Here is a 21,135-nt window from a genome sequence, read left to right as displayed (position 1 = left end):
GCGAGAGGGAGAGAGAGGAAAATCAGTAGCACTGATGTTGTCAACCCTCAAAGGGCCTCCTGACCATCGTTTCATCTCCGGAAACTTTTATCTCACTTTCTGACAGCACCTGCCTTCAAAGGCCCAAGAGCCTGCAGATACTATCCCACTCCTTGAACGCAGGCAGGGCCTCAGCCCTCAGATCTTCGCTTCACAGCCGAGAAAGGGAGCTGCCAGGATCTCAGATCTCCCGCGCAGGTCTCTCGGGAAGCTGCAGTGTTCAGACCCAGACCTACACCTGACCAGACACCGGGTCCCGACTGATGACAGAGGGCACGTAAGCCACAGCTCTGTTGGAACAAGACAAAATCTGCAAATAATAAGGATCTCCTAGCTGACTTCCGCAGAGGCCTTTTTTTGTACCCCCACTCTGTTAGAAGAGGGAAAGAAACTGAAAAGGCACCACCTCTTTCATCTTCCTCCATAGTATTTATTTCCACAGTGTCACAGAAGAGAACACATTAAAATTGCCAGAGCATGGAAAATGAAAAATGACTATTGTATGATACAAATTGGACCAGATATCTTCGACCATATGTGTCTACTTCATAAACACTGAATCAGGAAATCCACAAAGACCAAACTGACGTCATAGTTCCTTTCTGGCTAATAATGGCTCCTTAACTAGATGGGTAAACAGAATGGACTGCCTGGTGTTCCGCGCCTGCGCACGCTCCCCGGCGAGGACACGGGAGACGGACCACGTGGACTGGTTTATAGACTGTTGATTTTGTGCATGAAACCGAGGGCGGAGCAAGTATTTGCTGTACCTCCCCCCTCCCACCTCCGACCTTATGGGCAGTATTCATGGGGGGCGGGGGGCGGAGGGGCGGGGTACAAGCTGATGCGGACACGGCTGCCTTTGACCCGTGGGGCATGCATGCGGGCAGGAGCCAACCAGGGTCAGGAGCCACGCGATTACCATAAACAACGCAGTCAGGTCAGGAAGTGACAGCACGCTGGCCGTGATTCAAGCCCGGTTCACAAGCAGAGCTCCGGAGAAGCGGACTCTGGCAGGTCTCCCGTTGTGGACTGACTGGTGGCATTCAGAAAACCACCATCACAAAGTCGTTATAGTCACTTTATTCACAGTTTCCGTGGCTTGCCTGAATGGCTTACATTTGCTCCATGAATAACACAGGCTGCACAGCATGTCTGCACCCCAGATGTGGAATTAAATCATCCTACTCTCTCCATTATCTATTTCGGAAGCTTAAAAACAAAATGTTGGTTGTAACTCATAGGATAAGTCTGGGGCTTCCAAGGAGTCTGTAATCCTTAAGCATTTGATCCACATGGAACATCCAACAAAGTACCCGAACCAGATAACGTGCCAATCTCGAAGAACACCGAGGCTCTTTCGAATCACCTCTGCAAATTATAAGAGAACAAATTCAGTGATTTTCCAGTCTACGGGCTTACTGTAAGTTAGGAAAGAAAATTAAAATGAAATCTAATCCAAACCCTCTGCATGTCAGGGAACCATTCCTAACTTCTTCAATTCCCTTGCATTTTTTAAAGCACTTAACACAATAAGTACAAAGTAAAATGTTGCTGCCATTTATTCATTCATAAATATTTGATGATCACTTAATATAAGCCAGGCTTTGTTCTAGGCACTCAAGATACAACAGGGAACAAAACAGACCCCCCCCCCAAAAAAAAAAAACCTAAAATGTGTCTTATATTTTAATACTTTCCAAATCATCACCAACAGGACCGAGATGAAGGGCAATAAAAACACTGGATCACAGACCCTGTGCCTTCTTGGGCATCACACTCTCCCTGGCACATGGTAGGGGGAGGGTGGGGAGGATGGAACTTAGCAGAGAGTCAGTTGATTCACTGGGGCCTGGATTCATTGCAGCCATTTACAAGGCTGCAGTAAAATGAGTTATTGCTTCTATTGCCTCATCTTTCAAGAATCTCTGAATAATTTCTTTTTCTCCACCCAGTGCAAATATAATTTTTTTTTAAATCTTATTTCAAATAATGTACGGTAGCTTTTCTAGTTGTATGAATAAAACTCGATTGTCAAGTGAAAGAACCCTAACTCAAAATGCTTAGGGAAAACAGGGGAACTTCTTTGCTCCCATGACTGGAACACGTAAGAGGTCCTGTTAGCATCTGGCACATCAGGTCCCGGAAGTTCACAGGCTGTCTTCAGGACGCCAGCTATTTTTCTCAGGCTCAGCTCTGCCCTCCTCTCTGTTGGCTTTATTCTTGGGAAGCTCACTCCAGGTGGTGGCAAAGGCGGCCTCCTACAAGCTCATGTTTTTGTGATCTCAGGATAAAAATGGCCTTAGGGACACCAGCGACTCCAAAAATATAATCAGGTCATTCTCTCTCTGTGCCTGCCCCTGCCAATCTCAGCTCTGCTTCTCTCTGAATGTCAACCTTCTTCTCCCTGCTATCATGCACTTCCCCCAGGCAGAGGGAGCTAGGGGAGCATGGGGTCACAGGTAGTTCCGATCTTGCATAATTCCAGCTCAGCGACTATGGGGGTAAAAGAGAGCTTGCCATCTCCGTGTTCACACATAAAGTCCCTGCAGAGGCCTGTGATTGCTCTGGCTCAGATACTAGACCACGAAGACAATTACCATGGCCTTGGAGACAGCACATCACAATTGTCCAGGCCTGGGTCATGTGCCCATTACTGCAGCTGTGACAATGGAGGGTTAACCGCAGGTGGTAACCCCATCAAATTCAAATGCGTTCCTCTCCCTCACCCCCGATGGATTTGCATTATTCTAGGAAAGTGACCCAAACCTCTCAGCCCCACCTCAGTTGCACTAGCCCACTTGCACCTTTCAAGTGTTCAGTAATCACCTGTAGCTCTGGCTACCACATTGGACAGCACAGCTCTAGACCCCTGGCCTGGCCTCTCTTCTTTACTCTGGGGTGTTCAAAACATTTGGATAAGAATGTATTGTATTAGTTTACTACTGCTGCTGTAAGAAATTGCCATAAACTTAGTGCCTCAGCATAACAGAAACGTATTATCTTACAGTTCTGGAGGCCAAAAGTCCAAAATGGGTTTCACTGGGCAGAAATCAAGGTGTAGCAGGGCCACAGTCCCTTGGGAAGCTCTAGGGGAGAGTCTGTTCCTTTGCATTTTCCAGTTTCTAGAGCTGCATTCCTTGTCCATGCCACCTTCCTCCTTCTTCAAAGCCAGATCATAGCATCTCTAAACCGCTCTCTGCTTCCATCATCACACTGCCTCCTGCCTTGTGTGTCAAATCTCCTTCTGCCTCACTCTAGTGATTACATTTGGGGTTCATTCGGATAATCCAGGATTATCTCCCCATGTCAGAACTCTTAACCATGTCTGAAAAATCCGTGACGCCATATAAGGCAACATCCACAGGTTTCAGGGATTCGAATCTGTGTATGCTTGGGGGCCATTACTCAGCCTATCACAGAGGGGCTGCAGATGGGATGAACATTCCCAACAGGAAACAGCCTATCTTAAGACCCAATTGTGGAATAGAGAAGGCCGAGTTGTCAGAACTGCAAGGTCAGCGAGGCTAAAGTGAAGAGAGAGGGGAAGGCGAAGGACATGAGGCCACAACAGTGGGCAAGACCACTCAGAGCCTGTGCCATGGAAAAGATCTGGGTCTTTTTCCTAAGAACAGTGCAAATGCATTGAGGGTGATTAAGTGGGATGCATTTACGTTTTTAAAAAGATGACTCTGTCTCTTGTATGGAAAAGGGACTGGAAGAGGAGGGCCAGAGAGGATGGAGGAAAACCAAGTTAGGCTTCTAATGCAATAGTCTCCATGAAAGGGGGTGGTGGTTTGGACTGTGGTGGGGCAGCGGAAATGGAGGGAACAAGACATTTATGAGAACTAATTCGTGGAAACACTGATAGGAACTGGTAATGAACTCCATCCAGAGGAAGAATGAAGGAGAGGGCAGTGAAAAGGATGAGTCCTTTCTAGCTCATATAAATGATGGCATTCAAAAAAAGTGGAAGAAAACCAGAGGGTGGACAGCATGAGTTTAGTTTTGGACCTACATCTGTGCTTCCCTGGGAATGTCTAGTGGGCATATTGGCCTGGAGCTCAGAGACATGAACTCAGAAATCGTCGGTGTACATGAAGTACTGATGAAGTGGCCACTGAAGCCCTTGTCTTAGATGGTGATGCATCTAAAGAAAAAGGAATGAAAAGAGGAGAGGGTCTAGGAGAAAGCCTTAAGAAATTCCAACACATAATAGCTGAATAGAAAAGAAAAAATCTTCACAAGAAACTGAAAAGGAATAGCCACACAGAGAGAGCTGTGTTACAAAGCCAAGGAAAGAGTGTGTTTCAAGGAGGAAGTGGTCAGCAGGGTCAAACAGTGGTGAGAGATTATAGCAGATGAGACTAAAAATTACCCATTGGATATGAATGAGATATAGTTCCTGCCCTCCAGGGGTCATCGTCTCATAGAGGAGACAGATACTATAAATAGATCAATATAATATCACATGATAAAGTGTCCAATGAGGAGCCTGTAAGGGCAAAGCACTGTGGGAACACAGTGGAAGGAATGATGAACTCTGAAACATGGGGGAGGGAAAAGAGAAATCTTGTAAATCTTGGTAAGTGAGAACAAGGCTTCAAAATACCTACTAACTTCAGCTGTGATTTTCTTTTTCTTTCATTAGAATCATTGAATTTCTGAGCCAGAAAAGACCTTTGGAAAGTATCACCCTCTAATACCAAAGATGGCAGAATTGAAGACCTCAGGAAGGTAGGTAACATCCCAAGGTGAAGAGTTGGAAAGAAAGCCAGAAGTCCCAATGTGCAGTCTAAGGTTCTTGACGCTCAGCTTTGTCTACGTCAGGAATGCAGTTACGTGGCACAGAGGGCTCTGCCAGGGGCTCAGAGGGGCTGGCCCACCAGCTCCGGCAGGAATGGACTGCCCTAATCGGAATGCCTTCAATACCCACCAGGGAGATTTGACTCATGAGGGCCAGAGCCTGGGGGCATTGCTGGGGCCTTCACCTGAAGCTTGTAAGAGATATATTATCACATGTCTATGAAAGACAATAGTAGTTTCTTTCCTTGTAGCTAACGTATCTGGTATTAGGAAAATGGAAAACAACAGGGTGGGGGAGGCCCAACAGAACTGTCACTAACAGTGGGGACAAGGACAGCTCGGAAAGAAGGAGACAATGGCCACTTACTCTGTATAGATCCAAGTAGGAACCATCTGAAAATCTCCACATTAAAAAAGACTGAAATACAAGCCCCATATTTTCAAGAATATTCAATGTAATAAACTCACAAAGTGGGGTATTGAAATAAGGTAGTAACCTCAATAAACCAGACCCATTTAAGAAATGACAGAGGGTTAGGAAGAAAATCTGATTCTTTGTAAAAAAACAAAACAACAACAGCAAAAAAAACCCCTATTATTTCAAGTAGACTAATAAATTAGTCTCAAGTAAAGTCCTTGGAAGTAATAAAAAGATTAGGTAGACCAGTAATGCCATATACCACACACCATTTGTTTGTGAAGAGATACCTGGAACAAAACTTGATGATACTTACAAAGTTAGTTACCCGAAAGTTAAACATAAGTTATTTGCTTTGCAAACCCTAACTTTATAGATTATAAAAACATTAGCTTCTATCAGGCCCCTTCTGAACTTCAAATTCCAAGTGGGATTTAAATAAATTAATTTGGAAAGTCCCTTGAATTCTTTGGAATGGAATTAGACCTGTGGGTCATTTTTCTGTGTCTTGCTATGGCCACTATCAATATTTTATAGTGACATTTTCTTAAATAACGTGAACAAGGAAGAAATAGTATAATCAAAGATAGTTAACCAAGTAATAAACAAACAGATCTTTCTGAAGATAGCTTTTCAAAAAGTTAACAGTGTACTTTTAAGAAGACTAAATACAGTAAGGCTTCATTTATCCAACACTGTTAAGCAATGAGTTTGTCTATACAAGGACTTTTTCTAGGTAGTAGCTGATTTTCCCTTTGAATGAAAACATTTCAAAAATGATCTTGATGAAGATGATTTTAATATGTACTACATACCTCCTCACTAGCTTGCGCGAGCCAATCTATTATGTCTTTGCCAAGCCTTTTTCATTTTTCCAGTGACTCAATATCCCCAAATATTAATATTTATTTTGAAAGTGGTAGTAAGTGTGTCCACAGAGCTGACTGGTGTTCTGAGGGTTTCAGCTGTAGACCCAGCTGCTATGCTTTCTTCATTCTTACGTGTCTGTCTTCCCTACTATGCCGTTTTCTTACAGTTGTCTATATACCTTTCTCCAGCAGTCTTCCCCCCCTTTTAACTTGATACTTTAGAAAGTATGTCTTCATATTTCCTATTTTCCATTACGAAACAACATGCTCATTCCAAAACTCGGAAAAATATGAAAAATTTTTTTTAATTAACAGAAAATTTTAAATATCCACCTATTCACACACAGATGTTTCTTCCTTGTCTTTTTTTAACTCATGGATTTGTTTTAAAGTATATTAAGAAAGCAGCAGATGCAGTAATAACAAATAAAAATGTGTAATCTGTGATTGATATAACAAAACTTTGTCAAAATAAATATTTTAAGGGTAATAATATTCCATCAGAGAGAATTTCTTCACTAAAAAAACAAAAAACAAAAAAAATCCTCCTTGTACCTCACAGGTGGGTAACCTCTGGTTTTTCTATAGCACCTTGAAGCGAATACACTTCACATCACACCCCTCAAAGTACATCCACGTCACAAAGCATGAGTGAAAAATGTAGACTGCACTAAAGAGTTTACGGAAAGACAGGGAAGAATTCACTTCATAATTTGCCATTTGATAATATCCATCAAAATGAAAATGTTAAAATGATCGTTGGAACATTGCTTGTAGCACAAAGACTGGAAGCAATCTTAATATTCCATTTATAAGGGACTGGGTTTATATATAGGAAATAAAATACTATGTTAGCAGTTAAAAGAATTATATAGGTCCACATTACAGATATAAAATGATTGCTAATAGATGTTATAATGTGAAAATATAAGGTCCAAACAATACATATGTCTTTATGTATGTACGTAGACATGCATAGACACACACATATATTGCAGACTCAGAGGGAGGGAGGCACACACATTTGCGTGCTCTAGAAACTCAAACTGATTCTGGAAGGATAGCAGAGAAACAGCAGGGCTGCCTCAGGCAGGGAAGCATGCATGGGAGTCTCAGGTAAAATTCGCCCTCTGGTACTAGTCCAGCGTTGGGGTTGTGGCAGTTGCTGCACCGTGTGTGGGTCTTACTCTTTCAGTTAATCTGTTTAATTTTTAAAAGCATAATAGCAATAGTGAAAACTTATTGTTTACTCTGTGCCAGGAAGCTAGAGCTTTTGTATGTGTAACTTCATTTAATCTTCACAATAATCCCGAGAGGTACATACGATCATTTTCTCCATCCTACAGATAAAGAAACAAAGAAACAGGCGAGGCAAATAATTTGCTCGTCATCACAGCCTTGGGAAGCGGCAGAGCTGAAGTTTAAACCCAGGCAGACTGGTCTCCAAGCCTGCATTCTGAAACCCCAAAACATACAGACTGCAAGCACAAATCAAAACGAAAAGGCATTTGCAAAATCAAACAGACAAAGAAAGAAAATTATTCATTTTAGGAAAAAAAAAAATCCTACACAAGTACGAGGACACTGATGACATTTCCCCCACATCTTCTAAAATGCTCAAAAGTGGAAGGGACAGTCTAGTGGTCAGTGATAGATGCTTTGCTCCTGTAAAGACTTATGCTGTATATTTTTAATGTATATATAAAGCAATTTTTATATTATCACTGGAGTAACTGGGGAAACACCCCTCTACAATGAAAGCCCTCCTCCACAGCATCACTCCTCTATCCCTTCCCATTCCTTTTCCCCACATCTCTCCACAAGTGCCACACAAGTCATACGAGTTGTCATATGGGTCTACTCAAGGTCCCTGAGGAGGAGCCCCGACGCGCGCCCCCTCCTGGACTCTGCGGTGCCTGAACCTCTTTCAATGGTACATTCCTGCCAGTCACAGCTGTCCTTCAAGGTCACAACCAAACTTCACCTCTCCGAAGAAAACGCTCCTGATCATCCCCATAAAAGCTCACCTCTGCCTCCTCGGGAGCTCTCTTAGCACGACATGGACTAGAAATGCAAAGGAAACGTAGATTATGGAAATGGATATCCACCAGCTACCTCTCCCTTGCAGCACGGGTCTCGGGGGGGCAAGAACAAAATCTTTCCATTATTTGCACCACCTCCTTCCCACTGTCTGCCACAGTACTTGAATAGCTAGTCAATGAAGGTGTGCAAAAAATGGAATACAGGGAAAGTCACAAGTCATTAAAGAAACCTGGGGCTGATGAAAACCCAGGAAGGATGAGTCGTCATCGCTGGGTACTGTAGGACGTTAGTCGTCTGCGCTCTGCTCTAACACGCAAGATGGAGGTGTCATGGGAAGCAGGAACTGGCCACCAAAGAAAGTGCATGTTTTCAAAGAAACAGGTGATGGGCACATGCGTCCCGTTTTAGGGGGACCCAGATAATGCTGGCTCCAAAACTAGATAGACCTGGGACTCCTCCAGGCTACTGGGAATGGTTAATGGCAGAAGACGAGCTTCTGTTCACCCTCACCCTGGTTTGGGTGTTGTGTGAGTTCAGGGTGGGGAGGTCTTGGCACACATACATAATAAATAATTCCTCCCAGGGTTAAAGAGCTGGTCCACACGTAAACAAGCAGAGAAGCTGTCCTCACTGAAAGATGAAGCAGAACCCCAAGGCAGAGAGGTAGAAAGTCAACATGAGCTAAAGGCCAAGAGGAAGGGGGATTTCTGGGAGCCTGTATGAGGTCAGTGTCCCTTGTCCAAAGAAAACCTGAGAGGACACCCCACAGAAATGCCTACACCACCCCCTGCCTCTGGGTGTGCCTGTGATTTACCATGAGGAACAGGGGACCCATTTGGTGATGGACCACGCCACCCATGAGCCTTGACAACCATTGCAGGGTAGGACCCAAGAGCCAGGTGTCAGCGTTTTCATGCTTAAAAAGCCAGGCCTCACTGAAGACTAGAACCCGCCTTAATAGTTGGGTAGCATTCTAGATGCTCTCTGAGAGTTTGGGAAGAAGAAATGGGTGAGGGGTTAGCACAGAATCCAACTGAGACCTCCTGGAGGAAGGGAATGAAGGAGGGGACAGCAAGGTCATTGCTGAGTGGCTAGAAGCCCAGAGAAGCATCCTTGGGGAACCCACAGGAAAGTACCTCCTCGGTGGGGGGCAAGCCTGGAGAGGAACTGGCCAGGGGATGTGCAGAGCAGCCTGAGGCCAGAAGGGAGGGCCCAAAAGGGACAGGCGAAGGGGCAGATCCTGGGCAGGAGCCCTGCGTCACCGTCCAGAGGCAAGACCCCTAGCACCACCTAGCGCTCGGTTCAAATCCACAAAGATACACAAAGATCTGCCTTCCTTATTTGTATCTCCATCCATTTGACACCAGCCGTCTTATAATTCAGTCGCTGGGTTTATTTACAGAGCTTCTCCGGTCACATTATATTGTACACCTTTAGGAGCTTTATGAGTTTGGAGGAGAAAAACAATCTTCCATATCAGTTTCCTCGGCTGTCAAATGAGGGTGGTTATTGTGAAAACTCAACTATGAGAAAGGATTTTTATCAATGAGACGGCATTCAACCAATGTAAGCTACTTTACTGCTATCGTTAACATTATTTCTATCACCCTTATTATAGACCTTGAGTGGAAACTCAACAGGGTGACTTCCTCCCAGAGTCTTCTAGACAGTTTTTTTAGACATAGATAATCACACAAATTGTGGTGATCGCTGTCCCGCAGTTGGTGGAGCCGTAGGAGTTGTCGGCACACACTTGTGTTACATTATTTCACTTGTGGTTCTTTTTCCTCCTTACTTTAGGAACGAAATGACAAATTCCTCCCAGGTGGCAGGAAGAGAATTAAAAGTACAGCCAATCTACACTCTTGCCTCAAATGGGGAAAAAAAAAAAAAGGATAGCAATCCTATTTCAGATGAATCTGCCAAACTCAAACCCAGCAGCAGATGGGAAAATCCCTGGGAGACAAAACACAACAGCCCCAAACCCCAATAAAAATAATCAATAGCGAGTAAAGCACATACACACACACACACACACACACACAGAAACACAAGTGCTTCCAGAATGCTGTAGAGTGTGCCAAGAATCATACCTGGAGACAGCTGCTGCTGACAATGTCGGCTGCCAGGGGAAGATTCTTCTCACATGTCCCCTGCAGAACTGAGGGAGGAGACGTGTGTTGTAGGGAGGGAAGATGGAAGCAAGGGGAGTGGCACGAGGTACAGAGTAGAAAGAATAATGGGAAAGAGGGGGTATACATAATAATAACTAACGAGGGTTCCCTGGCCATAAGACCAGACATTCAGCAGTTGAAAATGCCATGTTGTGAAGGAGTGTACATAATTTGTCATTATCACTAATTAGAAACACTACAGATACATTCTGAAAAGGTGCGCGTACAGATGTTCCACTAAAGGCAGAGGAGCCAGAGCCAATAGGGAGACGAAGGAAGAGCCATGAAAAGCAAGAGCCGGTTACCTTCATGCGGGGCGGTTCTGTGCGCTGTGGCTGCCCTGTCACCATCACTGGAGAGTGTTCAACAAGAATCTGAAATGGGTACAAGTCGTATCTCCATGGATTCAACGTGTCGAAACACACATCCTGCAGCAAAGGGCTTCAATCTAATCCTGAAAGGAGAGATGGCAGCTACCAGGGAAGATGGAAGAACTGTGTCCCCACGTGCAAGTCCATGTGGACACACACCCACTCGGTACCCCGTGGGAACACAGAGTCATTTCCTTCCCATTTCCGCAGCACAGGCCCTTGGCCCAAGCCTCCCCCCACCTTGTCTCTGAATGACATTCCAGACCCCAGGTTTGCTGTCCACAGGGCTGACCCTCCCTCTCAGGAAAGTTACCAGAAAGTCCCAAGGAAGCAGCTGATATGGCGAAGGTCCTCTCCGATGGGGAGCGGGCTAACTCAGAAGAGCTGCTGCCCTCACCAAGCGCCGTGCTGGTGGCCCGGAAGGCCTGCACTGCCCAGGAAAAGGTTTCGTTGATGAACCTTCTCAGACGAGCCCCAGTCTCTTGACTGGCTGTGAATAACTGCCTCTCTGTACACACCTTGGCTATCAATGTTGTGGAATAAATTGAGAGAGATTTTGAAGCTATAAATTATCCTATAAATTTTTTTTTTAAAACTTTAACTACTTTGTCCCACATCCACAAATAAGCGGGACATTTGGAGATTTCTGGGTTTGATGGCCGAAAATGATAAATCTTAAATTTTAGAGTGTTGGAAACTGTCACAAATGTGGGTTCAAGGTACATCTTTAAATGGCAGAAAGTCCCGGAAGTGTACCCAAAAAAACCACAAGGATGGGATATAGCAAAGGGATACAGAGCCAATTGGAAGAGTTCCCAATAGACAAAGCTGGAGTCCTTTGATTAACAAAGTAGTACTGGATTGCAGCCCAATATCCATGGTCCATACTGATATAAGTAAGTGATTTAAGAGATGGACAAATCTCCTGTGCAGAAGAATTCCAAATAATTTATGTAGCTACTCCCCCCAAGGAGATGGACTGTAAGTCCCCACCCCTGAAGTGTGGGCTACCCACGACGACTTTTTGCAAAGAGTACAGTGTGAAAAAGTGGGAGGAAAAGAATAACTGCAGTGGAGAAACCTGTCAACATCATGTCGTCGGCCAGGTGACCAAGGTCAACATCAACAGTGAGTCCTATTGATAGTTCCCACCCCTTCCAGGACCCGACAAGAAGGGCGCTTTCCCTCTATGTTCTTCCTGCCAAAGACCCGTCAACCCCAGTCTCACAGGAGAGAAACATCAGACAAATCCCAACCAAGACGCAGTCTACAAAAGACTCTCCAGTCCTCCTCGAAACTCGAAAAGGACGCAGTGTGGATCCAGTGTGGACTTCAGTTAGTAACAATGTGCCAGTATTAGTTCATTAATTGTAACTAATGTACGTACTAATAAATGAATCAAGAAAGCTGGGTGTGGCATGAATGGGGACTCTGTACTATCTTTGCAACTTTTCTGTAAACAATTATAAATGTAATAGTTTATTTGAAGAAGTTGGCATTCCCAGGTGCCCCATCACCTGAGGCTGTGATTGTTTTTCTCTCTCTTATTATTAACTCTTTTTTTATTATTGGGGTGACAATGGTTAGTAAAATTTATTGGGGTGACAATGGTTAGTAAAATCACATAGGTTTCAAGAGTACAATTCTATAATACATCATCTGTATATTGCATTGTGTGTTCACCACCCAGAGTCAGTTCTCCTTCCATCACCATACATTTGACCCCCTTTACTTTCTTCTACCATCTCCCCTCCTCCCTGAGGCCGTAATTAAGTAGGTCTGTGGTGAGACTCGGTCAGCCTGCAGGTAGCCTAAGCTTACCAGATGATTCTATTGCAGGTGCCCATACTATCTTTTAAAAGGCTATAACCCAGATATATTCCTTTAAGCAGAAAAACAAATAGCCAATGACATGTCTGCCTCTCTCTACACTCGAGTGCCAGTGGCTCTGAGAATGGACGCGACTGCATGATAGCTGCCTGGCCCACGTAGCACCCCAGTGCTGGGCCACTATGACAGTGTTGTCATATTATCCCATGGCCATCCACCAAAGGCCACATTTCCTTGGGTTCTGACAGTCTCCAAGTACAATCACAGTCACAAAAATAAGCTGCAAACAGTGAGGATAACAAACTCTCCTGTGGCCTCCAGCTCTGCGAGCTTGCAAAGTAAAGAAAATAAAAGGGGAATGAAAGACGTTGCTTCAAGTAGGCCCCAAACTGAACAGAACATTCCATGGACAAAAGCTATTCATTTACCAGGAAGGGAGCAGGGGTGGCCATGTAACAGGCACAACTTCAAAGCTTGGTCCAACTGTGCTGAGTTGCACATGGTCTAACGGTACTCTCCAAAAACCCTAAGATATTTACTCTGTACTTGTCAATTAAAAGAAACATAATTTTAACTAATGAGTGGTCTTCAATGTTTAAATAGGAGCCTTGGGGCTATTAAAATAGTTTAGCCAAAGAGGATAAACATATATGGCTATTATAAATCCTACCCATATCATTAGAATAGGTTGCTACAGACCATTATGGAACCGTTGGATTGTGTTTATATTATTTTCTCCGTGGGAAGTTAATGCCTTGAGCTCTTCATTTGTGTAGCCTGATTTTTGGCAGGCATGTTATTCATTTCCTGTGAATATGACATTTTCCTAGTGACAGGTTAATCAGTTATTCCCAGGCTGTATCATTTGTCTTAGCTTACAGACTTTCTTGAAGCATCAGGAAAAACATATCCGTGTGTGTGTGTGCGCGTGTGTGTTTAACCAAAGCAACCACACTGTGTTCTGAAGACAGCACTGCCAGCAAGAACCGTGAATATGAACACACGCTGTCTTCAATTACCAGGTCGTCAGTGCTTTCCCACTGGTCACCCGTGCCATGCCCCAGCATGGGGGTCGGACTAATGAGCTGGGCCTGTGGACCAAGCAGCAGTCTCCACTGACGAGTTTTCATGACTAATTTGCTTTCTCGCTCCTGGCAATAAATTGCAACACTCTCCGTCTTTTGACTAAAATGCAATGAACTCTGAGCCTAACCAACCTCAGAGGGGGGCTGCCTATAGTATCTGACAGGCTAGCCGTCTTTCAGAGGGCCCGTGAGTACATTTGCTTTTGGAAAACAGTCTAGAGCTGGAGATTTTTGGTCTGAAGTAGAGAACCATGGAAAAAAATTCATTGAAGACATTTAGCCCAAATCCACGCTGCCAACCTCAAATGATGAGTTTCCATATAGAAAACAAAAATAAAGACAAGGACAAGATAAAGTTTATTCCCAGACTGCTCTAGTACATGACTCATCCCAACCAAGTAACCAGGATATTTCCGTCCACAATACCTCAAAACAGACTCAAATGGCATGGAAATCAATTGCATTTCCCCATTTTTAATGGCACAAAGTTCATTTGAGTTAAGCAAATGACATCACACATGGGTGGGAGGGAAGCAGCCACATTTCAGTGCCTATAAGCTTGATGGACACTTTGAGTGTGGCATTTTGAGACTCTATTAGCTGTTGAACTCCAAAAGTTTTCGCAAATGTCAATGTCAGGGTCATAACGAAGCAACAGATCAGAATCCAAAATCCTGTGCCAGGAAAATTTGTTTCTGAGATGAATTTTGCCTGATATTTAAAACAACACTTCTAATTAGAGTCATTAATTAATGCTCACAGTGTTCAGTACCGATAAACATAAACCAGGATGGGAACTATACGGGAGCTAAATTGATGACGGGGCAAATCACAGGAGAACCAAAATTTCAAATGAAGAGTTTATCTCCTGATTTCTAAGCTCAAGGCATTTTTCTCTGCATTACTGAGAAATTGGCACAGAGATAAGAAATAGGCCAGACAGAAATCACTATATGGAATGCTTCTTGGTATTTGGGCTCAGACATCTGAGGCTGCCTTTTTGTTTCTAATTTCTGACATCTTTAGTTCCTGGAAATGCTACCTGACCCTGTCCAGGGGGGGTAAGGGAGGGCGACAAATACTGGCCCGAAGGGAAAAGGCCCAGTTGCTGCATCCTGTTTTCTGTTAGACCACAGTTTCTAGGTCCTTCGGGACAATTGTTCGAGACAAATTGACCATCTTGTGGTGGCTTGTCAAAGCATCTTCTGGGGGCTGCAACTTTGAATGCATGCTCTGCAAGCAATCGCTGAACGTGCACCAGCCACTCTGCTAGGTGCTAGGTGCTGGGGACAGAATGACCCAAATGGCACCTTCTCTCACAATCCAGCACACGAAGACACACACACACACACACACACACACACACACACACACACGAGCCTGACTTTCCCTCTTGGAAACCTGGATCTGAATGTCACAGGTTATCACTTGGCTGGACAACAATTGACCCCTGAAACGACCAGCTGTTATCCTTCACTGATGCCCCACAGCAGAGCTGTCCAATAGAAGGATAATGTGGGCCACAAGTACAAGCCATGTGTGCAGTTTACACTTTCTAATAGTCACGTTTTTAAGTTCGAAAAAAAACTGGTGGAATAGATTTTAATAATATATTTCATTTAAATCAGTATATCCAAAATAGTATCATTCCAACATGTAATCGATACAAATAAATCATTAATAAGATTATTTTTCATACTACATCTTTGAAATTATGTGTATTCTAGACTGAGAGCACATCTCAACTTGGACTGGCCGCAATTCAAGTGCTTAGTAGCCACATGAGGCTGGTGGTTATCATATTGGATGGCACAGCTCTAGAGGCCTGGCCTGCCTCTTTTCTTCTACTCTGGGTGTGCGAAACATTCGTTCAAACAAGAAGGTACTGTCTTAGTTTCCTACTGCTGCTGCAACAAATCACCACAAATGTAATGGCTTAACACAACCCCAATCTTATCCACTTACAGTTCTGTAGAGCAGAAGTCTGGGCTAAAATCCTAGCGACGTCAGGACCGCATTTCTTTTGGAGGGTCTAAGGAAGAATCCACTTGCTTGCCGTTTCCAGCTTCTAGGGGTTGCTTGTACGAGTTGGCTCCTGAGCCCTTCCTCCATCATCCAAATCAGCAAGGCTGCATCTCTTCCTCTCTCATCATATCTTATTCTGACTCCGGCTGGGAAAGATTCTCCCAGTTTAAGAAGACTCAGTTGGGCCCACCTGGATAATCCCCATCTCAAGGTCCTTAACTTTATCTGCAAAGTTCCTTTTGCCCTGTAAGGTAGTCACAGGTTCTGGGGATAAGCCCAGGACATACCAGGGCGGGGGTGGGGGGCAGGGCATCATTCTGCCTACTGCATTGTTATTTTAATTATTATTATCAGGAGAGAAGAGTAAACATTTATAATTGGGGATTTGGAGAATCCATCGGGCTACACAGGAGAGTCACTGCCTTTCACCCTCAAGCTCATTTAGATTTTCTCCCTCGGGTAAGAAAGACAAAACCAAATCCATCAAGTTCTACCTATATGTCAGGATATGACTTTTTCTGTCACATGCCACGGACCATTCATTCAAAAAATATTTTAAGGTTTTGTACATAACACACATGTACCAATCCTATAAAGCAACCACAACCAACTAGCAAGAGGAAAATGATGACATATGACGATAGTTCTTTTTCAAAGGTAAGGGTTTTTTATCTATTTATTTATTTTTGAAACCTATTCACCATGTTGGCACACTAGGAGCGTAACATCTTTCCCAAAATAATGTTACTAATATACTAATTTTCCCAAATGAGGAACCTGTAGGTCTGTCTGCTATACAATATTCTGAACTTTTTAAATAATTATAAATTACTGATGAGAAGAAATAACCTAGGATAATCCCAAATGAAGAACAATAATTTCTTTTAATCTTTGTCAGAAAAATCAGAATCATTAATACATGGAGGCAGAGGTCAAAATGAAAATATAAGCAAAGACCAATATATACAAGATTTTCTCAGGGAAATTATTTTTTTAAAGACTTAAAAATTATGAAGCAATTATGTGTTTATCCTCATATATAAATGCCTCTTTTGATGCTAGGTTATTACTTGCAATAGCTTCCTGCCAAGAATGCCTGTCGTCTGTCACCTGGCTTATGGCCTTGGACCCTCTTGCAAGCACAATCATAAAACCGAAAACTGTGAGGGCAGGAAGGAACTTCAGATTATGAAGTCCAACCCACTCATTTTACAGATTAGGACACAGGCCACGCTCGGAGATCAAATGACTTGCTCGAAGTCCGTAAGTGTCTAGTGGATCAACTAGAGCCAGAACCCTAGACTCCAACCTCACAGGATGTATGCTGCTTTTCCAATGTCTGCTGGGAAGGGGAAAAACTCTCCATCCATCCATCTATCCATCCATCCATCCATCCACCCACCCATCCATTCATTCAAACATTTGCCGAGTGCTCACTCCATGTCAGACAGTGTTCTAGGGCTGAGGACACAGACAGCAAAACTGCAATGTCCCAGCTCTCAGGGACCTTATACTCTAGGGGATGAAGAGGTACTAAATATAAACTTACCTCAGGTGGAAAGGGAGCTAAGAAGGAAAATAAAGCAATGCAAGGGGACAAAGAGTGCTGGACGGCAGTTGCTATTTCACACTCATGGTCAGGGAAGTCTACATTAGTAAGTTGACATTTTTGGCAGAGACGGAATTAGGGATAACATGTAGAGTACACTTGGAATACAAACTACTTAGAGATGGCATGCACATGATGCAATGCTAATAGAAAAACCCAAAAGAGCTGGTGAGGAGTGACTGAGGATGTGTGTGGACGGAGGCAGGTGGGAACGGGTAAACTGAGAAGGAAGGAGGTGGCTGGAGCGCACGAGGAACGTGGCTGGCGACCGTCTGCAGCCCGCTCCCCTGCGCAGGATGTGATTGTCGGAGGAGCCCCTTGGGTTTTCCTCTGCTGTGTGCCTGGCGCTGTCCAGGTGGGGTGCAGGAGGTTCCCCTGACCACAGGGCAGCAGCGCTGACCTGAAACTAGGGGTGACCCTGAGCAGAAGTGACCAAAGAATTGAGAAAACGATCCAGATTCTAACTGGGGATAGAAGCATAGTTTGAAACAAGGAATGACCGCAGCGGACTGCCCAATGGTTGGAGCAGTCAGGCTGACGGTGCCCGAGGACGCGTCTCGCAGTGTAACGTCCTGTCCTAAGCCGTGGGCTGTGCTGCTGTACCACCTTGAGGCTCAGCGCGGCACTGCAGCTTTCAGAGCAGAGCGGGTCGGCGTTGCGGCCCGAGCCCACGCTTTCCAGGTGCCTTCCCAAGACCCCCTTTCGTCGTGATAAAACGCTGTCTGCCCCGGGTCGGTTCCCAGCACTGCCCTGTTGTGAATCCCCTGGGAGAGAGAGGCTGCAGGAGTCTCTGCGGAAGGGCAGTGCGCCGGGGACATGCCGCTCTCCGACCGGCCCAGCCTGGCTGGGGTGCATGGGGGCCACTGTCCAGAGCACGCTGCCAAGATGACCGCCTTGGCCCACCCAGAGCTCAAGTTCCTGTTTCTTCACGCTGAATCCCGAGGCAGCTTCCCAGGAGATCAGCATTTCGCCACTCCTGGCTGAGGGCCCCCTGGCCATGCGACAGCTTTGCGCTTCTCCCATGTCCCCTGGACAAAGGGTGTCCTCGCGTCTCTCCTGGCATTTACTCCTAAGCTCTGGCTTAAAGCCTCCTCCTCCTCCATCTGCTTCCCTCCTCTGCCCCACCTCCCTCCACCCTCTGCCTCAGATCCAGACCCTTTGCAAGGGCAACAGGCACTTCCGGTTACAATATCAGGGGAAGAGGGGCTCACCCAGCCTCGTCAGGAGCAGGCACCGGGAGATTCGGACAGACCTGTGCTCAGGCGGCTGTGGCTCCAGCTTCTCTTTGATTGCCTCGGTGGGCAGTAGTCTCCTCCCGCACCCTCAGCCACCCCAACGTTCAGTGGCTTGACAAACAGAATAGCCAGGTGATGTGTACTTTTTCCAGGAACAATTCAGGAAACACAGGGGTTTTCGGACTGATTTTTTCCTTAATCTCGTTGTGGTGCTTAAACATCACTTTTCTTCGAAGTTGTTTTTGCAAACATTTTTTTAAAACAGCTAATTATACACCCCACACCCTCTCAGAACAAACTTTGTTGAGTCCAGTATTCCCTCCTTATCTGTAGGGGATACGTCCCAAGAACCCCAGTGGTTGCCTGGAACTGTGGACAATACTAAATAAACCCTGTATATACTATGTTTATTTTTCCTCCACATACACACCTAGGATAAAGTTTAACTTTTTAAATTAGATGCAGTAAGAGATAAATAATAAAATAGAATAGGTATAATACACTGTAAGAATGTGGGTGTGGTCTCTCTAAAAATACCTTATCATACTGTACTCACCTTTCTTCCTGGGATGATGCGTGGTGATAAGATGCCTTAAGTCAAGAAACTTTCCCCTTTTCACTGACAAGCCCTTTTATGGCTTCTCTCTGGCATATCCGAATTGCCAGCATCACTACTCTTGCACTTTGGGCCATTATGAGGTATAATGAGGGTCACTTGAACCAAGCACTGCAATACCATGACAGTTGATCTGATAACCTGGATAGCTAGTGACTGAAGGCTGGGGCGCACTTACAGTGTGGGGACACTAGACAAAGGGATGATTCACGCCCCAGGTTGGACGGAGCTGGGCCTGGAGAGATTTTGTCATACTGCTCAGAACGGTACACAATTTAAAACTTATGAATTATTTCTGGCATTTTCCATTTAGTATTTTTCAGACCACTATTGACCATGGGTAACTGAAACCTTGGAAAATGAAACCACAGATAAGGAAGGACTACCGTATCTGTTTTAAAAGATTTTTTTCATTGTGCCGTGTAGCATACATTTAAAATATTAAAGAATTGGGTAATTTGAAGAAAAATAAATTGAACATTCAGGGACCTACCACTCATAAATACATTATCGGTACTTTATAACCCTCTATTGCATTCCCTTCCCCCATCACCACAGGTAATTCACTATCCTGAATTTTGTATTAATTATTCCCTTATATTTTTAATAGTCTTGTATGTGTACTCAGGGTTCACTTATGTTGTAGCATGTATCACTACTTCATTCCTTTTAATGGTTAAATGGTATTTCATTGTATGGATAAACCATATTTTATCGACTCATTACTTGATTGATATTTGGGTTGCTTCCTCTTTGGGACTTTGGGACTGTTATGAATAATGCTCTAAACATTTGTGTGTAAGTTTTTGTGGAAATGTTTTCATTTCTCTTGCGTATATCCTTAGGAGTGGAATTGTTGGATCATATGGTAAATCTGTTTTACTTTTTGAGGTACTACCAAACTGTTTTCAAAGTCACTGTATCATTTTAAATTCCTGCCAGCAATGTATTACATAAGAGTTCTCATTTCTGCACATTCGTTTTTCAATACTTGTTACTTGTTATCTTTTTTATTTTAGCCATCCTACTAGAGTTTCTCTGTTCACATTTAAGCTTCCCTTTTTGTCCTACAAAAATACCTAACACAGCTACTTTATATTCAGTGTCTGGCAATACCAACACAGGAAGTCTTTGAGCTGGTTTCCACTCTGTCATTTCTGCTGGTTCATTTTCATGGTTTTGTAACTTTTTCAAAACCTAAGTTTCCTCTTTTTCGTGGAACTTTACCTTTGGGAATCATCGAAGCCTAGGATGAACATGGGCTCTTCAAGAAGGTTTGGTTACCTCTCACAGGTTCTTCAAAGCAGTCACAGAAAAATGTTAAATTCTTCGCTTGAGGTTTTTTAGACCGCTCAGGCAGGACGAATGTAGACTGAAACTCACACAGGTTAGGGTATCAGCCCTCAGGGAAGAGTTCTTTCCCCTTGATTCACTGCCAAAGCGTTGGACAGAAAAGTTTTCTTCCAATCCCCAGAGTGGGAGAGTTGGGTTTCTTTCCCAACCCCAACTTGACTTTTATACTGGCCTACATATCCCTTGCCTTCATGCTATCTATCAATACATTTAGGAAAAATTTTAATATTTTATCCACGTTCGTTTTCAATGGAAGGGTCAGTCATCTGCCACGCTAGCAAAAAATGAAAGTCAGTCAACAAGCTGATGTATTGTACTTTTCTTTACCTTACCTTCAAACTAGCAAATCATGAAATGTGGCTCATCTCTTGGGTGATTCCTGTCCAGTATTGCAAGGCTCAATATATTGTATCAAATAAATAACTCATGATTATAACCACACATAATCTGATTCAAAATGCTGGCTATGGAGCGTGGGGTTACACTGTACCACATTTCAAACTTTCCTAAACATCTGTTAACAGTTCACAAATGGAGGACTGTTAGTTCCCAAGGGCACCTGCCATCTCTTCTTCCTCTAGAAGGATGTCAGGGTGGAGAGGAAGAGGTCAAAGGTCACTGATTAGTCTTGGTGCTCTCTCAGGTATGAGCTAGAACAGGTA

This window comes from Rhinolophus sinicus, chromosome 16, assembly GCF_057876585.1.
Source record: "Rhinolophus sinicus isolate RSI-liver-muscle chromosome 16, RSI-T2T, whole genome shotgun sequence".
NCBI lineage: Eukaryota > Metazoa > Chordata > Mammalia > Chiroptera > Rhinolophidae > Rhinolophus > Rhinolophus sinicus.
Note: the sequence above shows the minus strand (reverse complement) of the source record.